Below are 13,034 nucleotides of genomic sequence, written 5' to 3' on the forward strand. Positions count from 1 at the left end.
ATATTTGCCAATGATACATCTGATACATTCAAAATTTATAAAGAAATTTTATAATTAATACCAACCTTCTCTCACCCCCAAACAATCCAATTTAAAGATGAACAAAGAACTCAAATAGACACTTTTCCAAAAAATACCTACAGATGGCCAACAGACATATTAAAAGACGCTCAGCATCACTAATCATCAGAAAAATGCAAATGAAAACCGCAAGGGCATATCACCTCATATTTGTCAGAATGGCTATCATCAATAAAGCAACAAACAATAAGTCTTAATGAGGCTGTGGACAAAAAAGAGCCCTCATGCACTGTTGGTGGGAATGCAGATAGGTGCAGCCACTGTGAAAACAGAATGGATATCCCTCAAAAAGTTGAAAATGAAACAACCTTATAGCTCAACTAGTCTACTTCTGGAAATAAATCTGAAGAATACATGCACTCCTATGTTCATTTGAGCATTATTTACAACATCCAAGATATGGCTGTGGCCCAAGTGCCCATCTGTATGTAGATGAGTGGATAAAAAAGCTGTAGTACCCTTACACAATGGAATACTACTCAACCATAAAAAAGAAGGTAATGTTACCTTTTGGGACAGCACAGATGGACCTAGTGAGTATTATGCTAAGTGAAATAAGTCAGTCTGAAAAAGACAAATACCATATGATCTAATTTATATGTGGAATGTAATGAACAAAATAAACAAACAAAAAAGCAACAGACTCATACATAGATAGAACACACTGACTGCTGAAGGGGGGTTGGGGGGATGAGTGAAAAAAGTGAAGGGATTAAGCAAAAGCAAAATTGGCCTGCTGTAGTCAGAATGTTCATGTTTCACCAAATTCACATGTTGGAATCCTAACACCCAATATCACAGTATTATTTGTTGGGCTCTTTGGGAGGTGATGAGGTCATAAGTGAGGACCCCTCATGAATAAAGTTAGTGCTTTTATAAAAGAGCCCCAGAGAGCTTCCTTGTCCCTTCTGCCAGGTGAGGACACAGTGAGAAGTCTGCTACCAAGAAGAGGGTGTCACTTGGTCATACTGACACCCTAATCGTAGACCTCCAGCCTTCAGAAATGTAAGAAATACATTTCAGTTTCTTGTAGGCCACCCAGTCTATAGTATCTTGTTTTAGCAGTCTAAACAGAGTAAAGCATGGCCCTAATAGTGGGGCCTGGAAAAGCATCTGCTTGTGGGTGGGACAGGAGATGAAGGCAGGGTCTAGGGGAGTGGGAAGGGTGATATGGGAGAACAGTAGTCCCAGTATGGAGAGAAAAGCTGGAGGTATTATGGGGAACAGGTTCAGGTAGGTGTGGTGGACCCTTCTTCACAGGCTATGGATGTGTGGAGTGTCTGGTGGGATGTTAAATGATAAGAAGCACATTTTGGACTTTAAGAATTTATGTTATACAAAGCAGAGCTGAACATTCTGTAACACTTGTCACTGATTCTATTAATTTTAGGAATGAGCCTTTCACATTGCTCAGTGGTCTAAGTAGAAATGACAATAAAAAAATTTCATTATTTTAAAAAAAGAATTTATGTTGCCAGGTGGCCTAGTGTTGGATATTTATTTTCCATTCTTTGCAGCTCCTAACTTGACATCTAGCCACTTTTTATTTTACTTAATATTTGCTCTTTAATTTTTTTAAATAGTGGTAAAATGCATGTAACAAAATTTTTTTTTTTTTTTTTTTTTTTTTTAAATTAAATTTATTTATTTTTTAAATTGATTATGCTGTTACAGTTGTTCTATTCCCCCCTCCATTCCCCTCCACCCTGCCCCCCCAACCCCACCATTCCCCCCCTTTAGTTTATGTCCATGTGTCTCAAGTCCTTTAGGTTCTAAATTTCCCAAACTATTCTCGCCCCCCCCATCTATTTTCTATCTACTGTCTATGCTACCTGTTTTCTGTACCTTCTCCCCCCATCTCCTCCTCCCATTCCCCTGTTGCTAACCCTCCTTGAGATCTTCATTTCTATGTTTCCACTCCTGCTCTAGCTGTCCTTTGGTTTGCTTTCGTTTTAGGTGTGGTTGTTAATAACTGTGGATTTGTTGTCCTTTCACTGTTCATGTTTCTTTATCTTCTTTTTCTTAGATAAGTCCCTTTAACATTTCATATAATAAGGGCTTGGTGATGATGAACTCCTTGAGTTTGGTCTTATCTGAGAAGCACCTTATCTGTCCTTCCATTCTAAATGAAAGTTTTGCTGGGTAAAGCAATCTTGGTTGTAGGTCCTTAGAATTCATGACTTGGAATATTTCTTTCCAGCCCCTTCTTGCCTGTAAGGTCTCTTTTGAGAAGTCTGCTGACAGCCTGATGGGGACTCCTTTGTAGGTGATTGTCCCCTTAGCTCTTGCTGCTTCCAGGATTCTCTCCTTCGTTTTAATTTTGGCTAATGTAATTATGATATGCCTTGGTGTGTTCCTTCTTGAGTCCAACTTTTTTGGTACTCTCTGGGCTTCTTGGATTTCTTGGAAGTCTGTTTCCTTTGCCAGATTGGGGAAATTTTCTTTTATTATTTGTTCAAATAGTTTTTCCACTGGTGGTTGTGTCTTTCCCCCTCTGGTACCCCTATAATTCGGATATTGGAGCGTTTATAGATGTCCTGGAAGTTCCTAAGCTTCTCCTCATTTTTCTGAATTCTTATTTCTTCATTCCTTTCTGATTGATCATTTTTTTCTTCCTTCTGGTTTACTCCATTGAGTTGAGTCCCAGTTTTTTTTTCATCTCTATGGGTTTCCTGTGGAATTCCATTCATTTCCCTTAATTTAGCCTTCATATGTTTCTCTAATTTATGGCTATAGTCCACCAGATCTGTGAGGAAGCTGACGACAAGTGTCTTAAACTGTGCGTCTGAGAGATTTGCTATTTCTTCGTCACTTAGGTTTATCTCCGGGACTTTGAGGTCCCCCTGCGACATTTTTGGTCTGTTCTGGCCCTTTAAGTGAGAGAAGCGGCGCCTTGGAGTCCCAGGTCGCTGGGTTGTGACGCTGTATGTGGGGGCGTGGTCAGAGCGGGGGAAAATGGCGCCGCCGCCGGTCCCCCGCTCACTCCCTCCCCCGCGCGTAACCGGGCACCCACAGTCAACTCGTAGTCACTCACCCGGTGGGCTGCTCACTAGGTCCAATCCTGGGTTTGGAACCCGTGCGACTGGATTCCGCGCCCGCGCCCGGGTCGTTCAAGTTCTCCTTTGTAACTCCTCAACCCGCCGCCGCCGGTTTTGCCTCTTACCGGCCGGGGCCGGAGAGTTCGCTGTTTGCGGACTTCCGAAAAGTCGCTCGTCTGGGTTCCGCGCCCGCGCCCGGGTCGAACGAGTTCTCCTTTGTAACTCCTCAACCCGCCGCCGCCGGTTTTGCCTCTTACCGGCCGGGGCCGGAGAATTCGCTGTTTGCGGACTTCCGAAAAGTCGCTCGTCTGGGTTCCGCGCCCGCGCCCGGGTCGAACGAGTTCTCCTTTGTAACTCCTCAACCCGCCGCCGCCGGTTTTGCCTCTTACCGGTCGGGGCCGGAGAATTCGCTGTTTGCGGACTTCCGAAAAGTCGCGCGTCTGGGTTCTGGGTTCCGCGCCCGCGCCCGGGTCGCACGAGTTCTCCTTTTGTAACTCCTCAACCCGCCGCCGCTGGTTTTGCCTCTTACCGGCCGGGGCCGGAGAATTTGCTGTTTGCGGACTTCCGAAAAGTTCAGTTTTCCGTGTTCTGGTTGTGTCTTCTGATGCTAATATTTAGTTGTCCTTAAACTTGGTTGTGAGAGGAGGCAGGCACATCCACCTTAATCCTCCATCTTGGCGGAAGTCCATGTAACAAAATTTATCATCCTAACTGTTTCTAAGGGTACAGTTCAGTGGCATCAGCATATTCACATTATACAAAAATCAGCACCATTCGTGTCCAGAACTTTACATCTTCCCACACTGGAACTCTGTCCTCATTAAACACTAATGCTCCATTTCCCTCTCCCCACAGCTCTTAGCAATGTCCTACTTTCTGTGTCTGTGAATCTGACTACTCTGTGTACCTCACAGAGGTGGAATCCTACAGTGTTTGTCCTTTTGTGACTGGCTTATTTCACTTAGCATAATATCCTCAAATTTAATCCATAGTATTTGCTTTTTGTTTCCTTATTCTCATCTAGTCCTCCCCTCCCCTTTTCCTCTCTTTCCCACACTCCTTAAAGGGTACAGTGAGAAGGAAATAGAAGTACTCTTATTTTACTACAAGGGCAAGGGCCAACCCGCAGAAGCAATGAGTTCATTAGAGTTCTTCTCAATAGTTGTTTGTAAATTCTTTGCATCCTAGTTTATCTCTCCAATGTAGGGATTATAATTCCTCATGAAAAATGAGCCAATTTAAGTAAAATGTGCTGTTACTCATGGTGGACCCAAGAGCAAAATGCTTGCCACTGGTGTGACCCTCAGCCCCACTCCAGCTTTTCTTCTCTGGTTAGTGTTTGGAGGCTGTTTGTAGTGCTGGGCCTCCCAGGCTCTGAGGCTCTGGGAAGTCTGAATGGCACTTTGCCCTTCCCTTCATCTTCTTTATGGAGGGAGAAGGGATAACAAACAAACACACCAACAAACAAAAAGGAATCCACAGGATTATACCACTAGATGGTTTGGATGTCAAATTGGAGGGTTTCTTGTCTTCCTCAACAGGCTGCTTGGTGCCCAGCTTCCACTTCCCTTCACCACGGAAGAGAGTGGGATACAGGGAGATGAGTGCTGTTGCACACCTAGCTGAACCATGCTGTGCTAACACATATGCTGAAGCATGCTTGTTTTCCTCTGTCTCTTTTTTTCTGCATGGGGCAGGGTGGGATAAGGTGGGATTGCAGACACCCGGTGGACCTCTGTTATAGAGGAGAGCTGGGTGGGTGAGAGCCGGAGGGTCTCACCATGGGCCAAGGCGGGCTAAATCTCATGTGGCAGCCTGTGCTGCATGGTGTATGCTCCTTTCCTTCTCTGTCCACAGTGAAAAATTAAGCTGTAACTATTGGAAATATCAGAAGGCCATGAAGTATTTTCATTTTCAATTTTGTAATGTAAATCACAAATTTATTTGGCACTCATGTAAAAATGACAATTAAAAAAATTAATCTAGAAAATAAAATCCTGTTTTTATAACCAAGTAACTAGTTTGTCACTATTCTAATAATTATACCTTAATTACAGTACCCTGGGAAGTGGTGTCAATAGAAATACTACACGAGGCCCAACCTATGATTATAGCAATAAAAAGTGTGAGGATGAGGTGCAGTAACTTGCCTTTCACTTCTTCAGTGGATGTGTTATTTCTGAATCTGAGTCACTAACATTTTCTGTTTCATTTTATTTATTTATGTTTCCCCTTAACTTACCTCGAGATCCCTAGAGACTGAAGGTTTACATCATGATGATGTTTTTATCTCCACAGACTCTCTGATCCTCATCTCTCCTTTTATCCCTCCCTTCTCTTTCTTGTTATCAGCAGCAGTTACTTGCCCTTCCCCTAACTACCACAGTTTCTACCACCACTCCATTCGGCATCTTTCTGGAAAATAAAAACATTAGGCAGGGTCTGGATGATTTTCAATCCATTTACCAAGTGTGGCCAGGTTGCAGACACATGTTTTTATTCTTTCTCCATCTCAGGTTGAGCCATATACAAGACAGACCAGGGCAGCTGAATTTAGATTCCTAGGTTTTAGCTGAAATGCTGGCATTCATCCCAATGGCTTTCATATTTTTAAACTACAAGCTACAGGTTTAAATATATTTTACATTGGAACTGAGTATTCACATACATATGGTGAATAAAAATGTGTACTATATTATTTTTTCTATTTTATTTTATTCCAGTGCTGCTCAGTTTCTCAATGTTGGTAACAGCCCCACCAACTTGTTTAATGGCAAACTTAATGCGTTTCTAAAACAATTTGAAAAACACAGCCCCAACATCAAAAATTGCTGGTCACTTATTCATAGTATTTTATTTTCTTCAGTCAACATAGCTTTTTCAGGAACTTATAATTCTTCTTTTATTATTTAACTTTGGGGCCAATTAATTTTGTTTCTTATTTTAAGTGACCACAGTGCAGCAGTCTTCCCAAGAGAAGTTTTAAATGAACATGATTTCTTGTTGAAACAAAAAGATGACATCAAGAGGAAAACAAAACATCCCTGGCTGGTGTGGCGCAGTGGATTAAGTGCCATCCTCTGAACCAAAGGGTCACCAGCTCAACTCCCAGTCAGGGCACATGCCTGGGTTGCAGGCCAGGTCCTGTTCCCAGTATGGGGTGTGTGAGAGGCAACCACGCATTGATGTTTCTATTCCTCTCTTTCTCCCTTCCTTTCCCCTCTCTCTAGAAATAAATAAATAAATAAAAAGAGGAAAAGAAAAAGCATTTCCTCTCATGACACACAGGAGAAACTGAAGTCCAATTCTTAACTTGGCAAAAAATAAAGACAGTACCACCCACAGCGCTATTGCACTCTCTGCTGGTGACTGAGGTCATACTCTCTGTCCTGTTCCTTTATTTTCTACTTGCTGGGTCCTGAAGCTGTAAATCACCTTAAGCAGAGAATGTATCTTTACAGCTGCACCTGCAATTGTACACACCTCACTTCTCCAGGGTCTCCAACACAAAGCCAAGAATATTTTTCTCCTTCTTAGGCTGTGGGAAAGGGTGAGGTAGTGCCATTTTCTAAGTTTGTCACTGTGTTCCCAGTCCTTGCTTCAAAGACCCCAGTCATTTGTGAGTGGGGACCAGAAAGTCCTACTTCTTATGTACCTGCAAGACAGGACTATAGATGGAGTGGTTCCAAAAAAAGTGGCCCTGATGTCAGGCTCCCTAGACTCCAATCACAACTTACCACCTACTAATTGAGGACACTTGCTAAACTGGTGATTTCTTCACTACTCAGGTAAGTCACAAACTCTGTGTCTTAGTTTCTTTATTTGTAAAAAGATGATAGATAATAAAAGTACTATTTACCCCAAGAAGAAATGTATCTGCCAAGAAGGACTGTTTGTTGTTAATTGGGTTCATATTCATGAGAGTCTAGCAGGCATTGCTAACAGAGGTCTCTCACACAGGCTGCCTGCCTTTCAGGGAAAAAGCTGCATGCTGAACCTTTTGTCTGCAGCACTCTGCTTCTGCTGAGTCAGCCCTTAGAGAAGACTTCCTGGAATCTGTTTGCTGTAATGGATTAAGACCTGTCCTATCTAATTGGAACTGTGAACCTATACCCTCACTTGTATCTAAACAATCACAGTCAGTATAGATGTAGTAAGAATTTCCCGAAGTCACATTTTTATGTTAAAAAAATAGATGAGGAGGAATATTTTCAAATGACACATCTTGAAACATTTAACTATAGTAAAAATTAAAAACTTTTTTTACTCTAAAAGGCAATATAGCCCTGACTGGTGTGCCTTGGTTGAGCATTGTCCTGCAAAGCAAAAGGTCACCAGTGTTTTGGGTTTGGTCCCTGGTCAAGGCATGTATAAGAGACAACTGATCAATGTTTCTCTCTCACACTGGTGTTTTCTCTCTTTCTTTCTCTCTCTCCCCTCCTCTCCCTTTCTCTAAAAGCAAATACATAAAATATTTAAAAAAATTAAAGGCAATGTAAATACAAAATGCAGGCAACAGAACAAAAGAAGACACTTTCACACAATAACAGGATAAATACTTGAATTATGTAAAGAACTTCTAAATACAAGAATAAAAAGACAAATAATTAAAAAATGTGCAACTGATATAAATAACACCAACATAATACAGGAAACCACATGATCCAGACACATAGCAAAGCTCATTCTTACTAGTAATGAGGGATGTGTCACTAATCAACAATATATTCTTTCATGTCCATCAGATGAGCAAGCTTTAAAGTATCTGACAATGTTGGTGAGGTCCCCACGCAATGGAAACTCTCCCTTACTCCTGATAATACTGCAGATTGGTAAAATCACTGTAGAGAGTATTTGGCAATAGCTGACAACATGAACAATGCTCATAGCTGTCCTAGGTGTAGGCTAAAGAAATTATTGCATATGTAAAAAGGACATGTGCAAGAATACTTATTGACACATTGTTTGCAACAGTGAAAATTTGAAAGCAAAAATGTATATCTAAGGATAAGAGACAGACAAGCTGTGTTATATCCTCCAAATCAACTATATTTGCAGTTTAAAAAGAATGAATTTGGACTCTATGTATTAACAAGGGTAAAAATAAAAGCAATAACAATGATGAATTTCTGAAGAATACACACATTTATACTAGTTATCATAGTAAAAATACAATAAAATGCAAAATAGTACTGTATATTATCAATGCATATGCACAAATGTTACACAAATTATGAACAAATGGTTGGTTACCTTGGGGAAAAAAAGACAGTGAAATCAGCCTGTGTGGGCCATATGGGGGAACCTAGTTGTGTCAATAAGTATTTCACTTATTAGAAAAGAAAATTAGAGAAAAAGGAAGAGATCTGAAGCAAATGTTGCAAACTGTAGTTTGGGGAACGTGTGTGGTAAGTGCATGTGGGTCTGATATATCATTCTCTGGATTTTTTTACATACATGAAACATTTTTTTTATTAAACCAAATTTATTGAATGGGTACAGAGTTTTAGTTGGGAAAGGTTAACCAGTACTGGAAATGATGGTGGTGATGTTTACACAACAGTGTGAATATACTTAGTGGCATAGAACAATAACTTAAAATGATAAATTGTGTATGTATATTTTGCCATAATAAAAAAACCTTAAAATTGGTCTGACTCTCTGTCCTTAAATTTCAATCCTATGTTGATGAGACAAAATAAGGGGTGTTCTTAGTTTTGTGTTTATGTCTACAGGATTAATGTTTTGCTGTGCATCCATTATATGCCAGGCATTTACGATACAAATCTTAACACCACCCCTTTGAGGCACATTTTGCAGATGCATACATAAGTCAAGCTTCAGAGAGTTTATATACCTTTATCAAATACACAATACTATTTGAACCTAGGGTTAGATGACTCCAAAGTTTAACACACCACGATGCCTCTAAGTGGTGGTGGAATCAGTGGTGGTATGCCTTACTTTAGCTTATTCCCAGTAGGGTCTAGGTTTTTGGTGGAATTACACTTTGGGTCTCACCCATACATTTTCTTGCCATTCATTTTATACCATTATACTTGTAAAATTCCTTCTTATATGCATTTGTATCCTGTGGTCCATGGTCCAGGCTTGGTCAATCCTAGTAGCCTGGTCAATCCTAGCATATTATGGTCTGTACACAGTTTGAAGATAGCTTTTGACCCAGGATGAATCTTTCAAGTTTCTTTTCAGCTATATAAATGAAGAAATGGTGTGTCCCTACTCCTAGAATAGATTTTCCAGTAGCATTTTTTCTTTTCACAAGCATAGAAATCAAGAAAGAATCATGCTCCAAATGACGAGCTACAGAAATAAACACAATTAGAGAAGGAGGGAGTGAGAGCTGAAAAAGCGAAAAAGAGCAAGCAAAACCTATGGCATAGTTAGAGATCCTGGATTCTGCTGTGCCTGAATTACTCCTCTTTTTGGCTATAGTTGGGTTACTGTTTTTTTTCTGTTTGTTTGTTTTGCAGTTGAAAGAAGGATGACACATATGAGGTCTGTCTGGAAAAAGTCCAGCCATCGAGAATATAACTAGAATAGTTTGTGCAACATCGATGTAACCTGGCAGCTAAGGAGAAAGGACTTGAATGTGCATATGTGAACAATGACAACCTCACTATACTAGTCAGTGGGGGGCAGTACACACCATTGAGTGATGTACTGTGAGGCTGTCACATTTAAAATGACTGAGCAAGTAGAGCAACAAATCTGCATCAAATTTTGCATTAAGCTTAAACATTCCTCTGTGAAAAGTATTTGGATGATTCAGAAGGCCATAGCTATGGGCAACTGATGGTTGGTGGCTTCATCACGACGGTGTGCCCACTCATGCACCACATCTCAAGCAGATTTCTAAAAATATATTTTATTGATTATGCTATTATGGTTATCCCATTTTCCCCCTTAATTCCCCTCCACTCTGCACACCCTCTCCCACCCACATTCCCCCACTTTAGTTCATGTCCATGTGTCATAAGTTCTTTAGCTTCCACATTTCCCATACTATTCTTGCCTTTCCCCTGTCTATTTTCTACCTACCGTCTATGCTACTTATTCTCTGTACCTTTTCCCCCTCTCTCCTCCTCCCACTCCCCTGTTGCTAACCTTCCATGTGTTCTCCATTTCTGTGGTTCTGTCCCTGTTCTACTTGTTTGCTTAGTTTGTTTTTGTTTTAGGTGTGGTTGTTAATAATTGAGTTTGCTGTCATTTTACTGTACAAGATTTTATCTTTTCTTAGATAAGTCCCTTTAATATTTCATATAATAAAGGCTTGGTGATGATGAACTCCTTGAACTTGACCTTATCTGAGAAGTACTTTATCTGCCCTTCCATATTAAATGAAAGCTTTGCTGAATAGAATAATCTTGGATGTAGGTCTTTGCCTTTTATGACTTCAAATACTCCTTTCCAGCTTCTTCTTGCCTGTAAGGTCTCTTTTAAGAAATCAGCTAATAGTCTGATGGGAGCTCCTTTGTAGGTGACTGTCTCCTTATCGCTTGCTGCTTCTAGGATTCTCTCCTTGATTTTAATCTTGAGTAATGTAATTATGATGTGCCTTGGTGTGTTCCTCCTTGGGTCCAACTTCTTTGGGACTCTCTGAGCTTCCTGGACTTCCCAGAAATCTATTTCCTTTGCCAGTTGAGGAAGTTCTTTATTATTTGTTCAAATATCTTTTCCACTTGTTGCTCTTCCTCTCCCTATAATCCAGATGTTGGAACATTTAAAGGTGTCCTGGAGGTTCCTAAGCCTCTCCTCATGTTTTTGAATTCTTGTTTCTTCATTCTTTACTGTTTGGTTGTTTCTTTCTTTCTACTGGTCCAGTCCATTGATTTGAGTTCCAGTTTTTTTCCCATCACTATTGGTTCCCTGTGCATTTTCCTTTATTTCACTTAGTGTAAATGACATAAAGGAAATAATTTCCTTTATTTCATTTGTTCATGTAATTTGTGACCAAATTCAACCAATTATGTGAGCCTCCTGATACCAGTGCTTTGAACCATGCATCTGATAGGTTGGCTATCTCTTCATCGCTCAGTCATATTTGCTGTGGAGCTTTGATCTGTTCTTTTGTTTAGGCCATTTTTTTTTTGTCTTGTTGGGCCTGTTACGAAGGGCAGAGCCTTAGGTGCTCACCAGGGCAGGGCAACCCAGTTGCTGGGTTGTGACACTGCATGTGGGGGAAGGGTCTGAGAGGGAACGATGGCACTTGCTCCTCTGTCTGTCAGATTTAAGTCCCTTCCCCACTTCCTCTAAGCAAACTAGGCCTTTCTGATGCTGAGTCCTATGTGGGTGGGATTGTGTTCATTTTAGGACCCTGTGGATCTCTCCAACAAACTCTCCTGTGAGGCTGGGAGTTTCTCCTGGCCTCTCAACCCCACAGGTGTTTTCAATCAGTGTTTTGAGGCTTTATTTTCCCATGCTGGGACCATGGGTTTCGTGGTCTGTTCGATTCCCCAGGTTTGCCTGGTTTATCTGCGGGCGAATGTGGGACCTCCCAGTCAGTCATCCAGCCACCTTGCTCATCATTCCCGGCTCCACAATCACCACTTTGCTTGGTCTGCTGGTTGTCACCCCACACCCAGGATCCTCCTGCTGCTGACTTGTGAAACCGGTGTCACTGCTTTTTTTTTTTGCCGCAACCCCTCTCTGCTAGGCTGCCTGACTCCTCCCTTCCTACTGGTCTGGATGAATTTGTCTATTTTAACTCCTTGGTTGTTGGACTTCCATATAGTTCAATTTTCTCAGTTATTTTCTTTCTAAGTTGTTGTCCTTATTTTGGTTGTGTGAGGAGGAACAGTGTGTCTACCTATGCCTCCATCTTGGCCAGTCAAGCAGAGTTTTTTGACAGAACATCAAATCACCCAGGTGACTCAGCCTTGTAAAGCCCAGATTTGGGCTTTACAAGTAGAACTGCTACTTCTAGCTTTTCCCAAAACTAAAAATCACCTTTGAAAAGGAGGAGATTTAAGACCATCTGTGAGATTCAGGAAAATGTGACAGGGCAGCTGATGGCAATTAGGAGAACTGTGTAAGGTCTCAAGATGCTACTCTGAAGGGGACCAAGGTGTCGTTTTTCTATGTGCAATGTTTCTTGTATCTTCTTCAGTAAATATCTCTATTTTTCATATTACATGGCTGGAAACTTTATGGACAGATCTCATTCATATAAGCCTCCTCAGTGTTTTCATCTTGCCCTTCAGGGGATTTTTATTGATATTAACCATTAGAAATGCAAATTTTTTTTCAGAAAAATGTAAAAGAGATCAAAGAGATATATTGGGTTTGGGGCCCCTGTGATGAAAGTGTTTTGATTTAAAGTATGAAATGGCCCAATGGCTGAGGAGCAATTTTTTTTTGTTTATCTATTTGATGTAACCAAGCCAAAATATTGGATTGGCCAAAAAGTTCATTTAGGTTTTTTCTTTCCTGTCAAATAAAAAGCACATTTTTTATTTTCACCAACAACTTTATTGATGTGGATATTTTTAGTATGTTGGCCATCTCCTGCTCTTGGCTTCTAGTGAGTCGAGGCCAGGGGGGTTGGTAAACATCTTCCAATGCATAAGACAGTCCTACAGCAAGGAATTACTTGGCCAAAATGTCAATAGTATCAAGAAACTTCACAAACCACTTCTGACACATTTGATCAGTCACAGTACCTTCTCCACACACTGCACAAATCTTTTCTTGTGTTCCAGCTGCATTTTTACCCTTCTTTAAAAAATAAAGCCTAACATGCTGAAAACATTGAATATTTTCTTCCATCTTCAATATTAAACTGGCCGCACAAAAACTCACCAATTTCAATAAGTTTTTTATATATTCTGAAAGGACAGCTGTCACAATACAATCTAAAAAATTATTTTGAATGAAGTTAAAGACAACAAAGCA

The sequence above is a fragment of the Artibeus jamaicensis genome, unplaced genomic scaffold, assembly GCF_021234435.1.
Source record: "Artibeus jamaicensis isolate MK-2021 breed Jamaican fruit bat unplaced genomic scaffold, CSHL_Jam_final contig_384, whole genome shotgun sequence".
Classification (NCBI taxonomy): domain Eukaryota; kingdom Metazoa; phylum Chordata; class Mammalia; order Chiroptera; family Phyllostomidae; genus Artibeus; species Artibeus jamaicensis.